This window comes from Penaeus chinensis, chromosome 27 (genome assembly GCF_019202785.1).
Source record: "Penaeus chinensis breed Huanghai No. 1 chromosome 27, ASM1920278v2, whole genome shotgun sequence".
NCBI lineage: Eukaryota > Metazoa > Arthropoda > Malacostraca > Decapoda > Penaeidae > Penaeus > Penaeus chinensis.
In genome coordinates this window covers 10403125-10408124 of record NC_061845.1, presented here as the reverse complement: position 1 = coordinate 10408124, position 5000 = coordinate 10403125, and the positions used below count along the sequence as shown (strand labels likewise).

Genomic DNA, 5000 nt, shown 5'->3' with positions numbered 1-5000 from the left:
ATCTTTATTACTGTTATAATTATTACCATTATTATTATTGGTATCGTAATTAGTATTATCACTATTATTATTATTGCTATTATAATTATTATTACCATCATTATTATTATTATTATTATTATTATTATTATTATTATCATTGTTATTGTTGTTGTCGTTGTTGTTGTTGCTGGTGTTAGTTGTTATTATTATTATCATCATCATCATAATAATAATATTGATAACAATGAATCTTGTTATTGTCATTATAACTATTATCATTATCATTATCAATATTATCATTATCAATATTATTATTATTGTTTTGTTGTTATTGTTGTTGTTATTATCATTCTTATTTTTACTATTATGATTATTATCATCATTATGATTATTATAATTATTATTTTCATCATCATAATTGTTATCATTATTATCATTATCATTTAGTTTTATACTTATTATTATTATTACCATTATTATTATTATCAATGCTATTATTGTTTTCATTATCATTATTATATTCATCATTACTATTAATATTATTATTACTATTACTATTATTATTATTATTATTGTTATTAACATTATTATCATTATTATTATCATTATTTTAATTATTACTATTATCATAATCATTATTATAATTATCATCCTTACTGTCATTATTACTTTTATTATCATGATTACCATTATCATTGTTGTTATGATCAATATCAATACTATTAGCATTGTTATTGTATTTATTTTTATTACTATTATTATTATTATTATTATTATTATTATTAGTAGTAGTAGTAGTAGTAGTAGTAGTAGGATTGTCATAATTTATTATTATTATCAATATCATTATAATCATTATTATTATGATTATTACTGTTACTATTATCTTGATTATAATTACTCTTATAATTATTATCATTATTATCATTATAATAATAATTATTATCATTAGTATTCGTATTATTAACAGTAATATCATTACTGACATTACCATGATTATCATTATAATCGATAATAATGAGGGCTTCGAGGGCTCCCTTAAAGAATGTCTGACATATAATATATATATATACATACAGACACACACACACACATTTATATATATATATACACACACACATAATATCATTAATGATAATAATAATAATAATAATAAAATAATAATAATGATAATAATGATAATAATGATAACACGTGATGTCCACACACACACACACACACACACACACACACACACATATGCACACACAAACACACACACACACACACACACACACATATATATATATAAATATATTCACATACACATGCATATATATATATATATATATATATATATATATATATATATATATATACAATATATATATATATATATATATATATATATATATATATATATATATATATATGCATGTATGTGTATATATGTCTATATCGGGAAATTACGAATTGAAAAATACTATATATAAAATTACTTTGAATAGCTTTTGCAATATACAATGCTTGACGAATGACTAGATAGTATAGTTCACAATACAGACAATAATAATTTCAAGCAGCAAGAAGTGCACGTATTTTCATTTAATAATAACAATATTGAAATAAACACAATGATGACAATACTAACAATGAAGATGGTGATGATGAGGATGGTGAGGAGGATAATGATAGTAATAGTAATAATGATAATTATAACGATATTAATGTTAATAATGGTAATGCTAATAATGATTATAATGACGATAATAACAATAAGAGTATTAATAATAACAACAATAATGATAATGATAATAATGACTAATGTTAATGATAACAGTAATGATAATAATGATAATAATGATAATGCTTATAGTAATGATCATAATAATGACAATATAATGACAATAATAATAAAAATACAGAAGGAGAAGAGAGAGAGAGAGAGGAAGAAGAGGATAGAGGGAGATGAGGGGATGTGAAGCAAGATGAAGGGAAGGTGAGAGAGATAATGGGAGAGAGAAAGAACAAAGGAGAAGGAGGGAGGGGAGAGATGAAGGAGAGAGAGAGCAGGGCAGAGGGTAGGATAATAGTACAGGGGGGGGGGGGGGAGACTGGGAGAGAGGAAAGGAGGAAGAGAGATGAGAAGGGGGAAGGAGAACAAGGTATAGGGGAGGGGAGGAAGCGAGTGGGGGGAGAAGGGAGGAGGGTAGAAGGGAGAGGGAATAAAATTAGGATAAACGGGTAGAAGAGAAGTAGGATAAACGGGAAGAAGAACGAGAGAATGGGGAGGGAGAGGGGCATAAATTGAGGAAAAAAAGGAGAGAGAGAGAGAAAGAAAGAGATATAGACAGACAAATAGATAGAGATAGATAGATAGACAGATAGATAGATAAATAGATAGATAGATAGAGTAAAAGAGAGGTAGAGAGAGAGAGAGAGAGAGAGAGAGAGAGAGAGAGAAACAGAAAGAGAGAAAAAAGAGAGAGAAAACCATAAAGACAGGGAGAAAGACAGAAAGACTGAGATCGAAATAGACAAACAAAAACAGAAAGAAAGAGAGAAAGAAAAAAAAAACCGGAAAGAAATAAAAATAAAAATATGAACAAGGACTGGAAGATTGTAAAGAAGCCAAGGAATAGGGAATAGGGAGACGGGTAGAAGACAGGATAGGGCAGGATAGGGCAGGATAAAGCAGAATGAGCGCGTGGCGACATGTCCTTGAGTGATAAGAAGGAGATACTGATGCTAATGTCTCTTCTTGGGGCGAAGGTGGGGGGGGGGGGTTGAGCCAGGTGAGCTTAGGTGTTCCGAGAGGGAGAGAGAGGGAGGGGAGGGGGGGGGGAGAAGAGATGTTGAACAGTGTAGGAGGAGGAGGAGGAGGAGGAAGGGAAAGGGAAAAGGAGAGAAAAGGAGGAATAAGGGAAAGGGAGAAGGAGGGTAAAGGAGGAAGAAGGGAAAGGGAGAAGGAGAGAAAAGAAAGAAGAAGGGAATGGGAGAAGGAGGGAGAAAGAGGAAGAAGGGAAAGGGAGAAGGAGGGAGAAGGAGGAAGAAGGGGAGAAGGAATAGTATGGAGGAGGATGAAAAGAGGAAAAAGGAGGAGAGGGAAAGCAGTGGATTAGAAGGAAGGAAGAGGGTGAAAAGAGGAGGAGGAGGAGGAAGGGGAAAGGAAAAATGAAGGAGAGGATGAAGGGAGGAGGAGGAGGAGGAGGAGGAGGAAAAGGAGGATTAGGGAGGAAGAGTAGGAGGGGAAAAACACAAAGGAGGAAGAGGGGGAGAGGAAAAGTATGATGATGATGATGAGGGGGGAGGAGGAGAAGGAGGAGGAGGAGAGGGGAAGAGCGTTGATGAAGAAAAGAGATGCAGGAAGAGCAACAGGAGGGGGAGAAAGAGGATGATCAGGAAGAGGAAGACGAAGTGAGAAGGAAATAAAGAGAGAGAAAAAAAGAAGGGGAGAAAGACTGAGAGAGAGAGAGAGAGAGAGAGAGAGAGAGAGAGAGAGAGAGAGATAGAGAGAGGACGAGGATGAAGAAGAGGAGGAAGAGGTGGAGAAAGAAAGGGGGTGAGGAGAGGGAGAACAGATGGAGGAGGGAAGGAGAGAGGATAAGGAAATGGAGGAGAAGGAAAACAAAAAAAAGAGAAATATGATGAGATAGGAAGAAAGAGGAAGAGAAAAGTGGGAGGAGGAGTAGGAGGAGGAATAGAAGAAGGAGAAGGGAGGAGACAGATAGATAGACAGATAGATAAATAAGCATACGATTAGATAAATAGCTCGATAAATGATAGGTAGCTAGGTGGGCAGACAGACAGATAGATATGTCATCACACACTTTAAATCTTGTTAAAACCGAAATTCGAAGGTTGTAATGCTGGATAAGTGAAGTAATACAAAAATTGAATCTATGTAAACAGAAGTGTGGTTCTTTGCTTTCCTTCCGCTCACAGAGAGAGGCAGGCAAATAATTGGGGAGAATGAAGGTAACGCCAACACACCATGTTTAAAACTAGCCGATTTTTGTAGGAAACATTAAAAAAAAAAAAAAAAAATTGGTGCGTGGATACAGAAACGGAATTAATCGAAGGAGACGATTGCGGTTGTGCCAAGGGACGAATTGCTTAAGGACAATTCGAAGGGAAAGAGTGATGACTTATTTGTCCAAGTAGATAACAGAGAATACCAGGGAATGGGGGGGGGGGGGGGGGGGGGTTGATCCCGTCTCACTTTTTTTTTTTTTTTTTATTATATATATTTTTATGATTATTACTGCCTAATGGTTAGTAGGCAGAGTTTAGGTGTAGAATTGACCTTGGAATTGAATTAACTTATTTTAAGAGAATATTTCTTGTTTTCTTATAATATTTATTGCCAAGATTTATATTGTGATATGCCACCTGTTTATCTTTGTATAATCACACAAATAAAAAAAATTAGGTAAAATTCTCCGGCCCACACTCAACAGAGGAGAGAGAGAGAGAGAAGAGAGAGAGAGAGAGAGAGAGAGAGAGAGAGAGAGAGAGAGAGAGAGAGAGAGAGAGAAAGGAAGAAAAATGCAAGTAATCACACAAACACAAACATCACCTACACATCACGACGGTCCAGCTGTTAGAGCACTGGACTATATATTTACATACATCCATGCATACACGCACACACACACACAGACACACACACACACACGCACACACACACACACACACACAAACACACACACACACACACACACATACACACACACACACACACATATATATATATACACACACACATACATAAACAGATACATATATATATATATATATATATATATATATATATATATAAAGTAAGAAAAGTAAAGAGAAAGAAAAAGAGAAGCGAAGAGAAAGATGACAGAGAGACAGAGAGAGAGAGAGAAACAGACCGAGCAAGAGACAGAAAGGGACAGAGAGGCGAGAAACAGAGAAACGAATCCCTCGAGCCAAATGAGGCGCGGGCGCTCCGTGTCCGGCGATATTGCACGCGGAGGCAATTTGTTAATGACCGAGAATCGTGATAAGCC

The 5000-nt window shown here is 34.5% G+C and overlaps 1 protein-coding gene across 1 annotated transcript in view; it reads left to right on the top strand.

Annotated features, from left to right (window-relative positions):
• Positions 1-5000, top strand: part of LOC125039295 (polyribonucleotide nucleotidyltransferase-like) — a 100374-nt gene that overhangs the window by 94539 nt on the left and 835 nt on the right. The window lies entirely within an intron of this gene.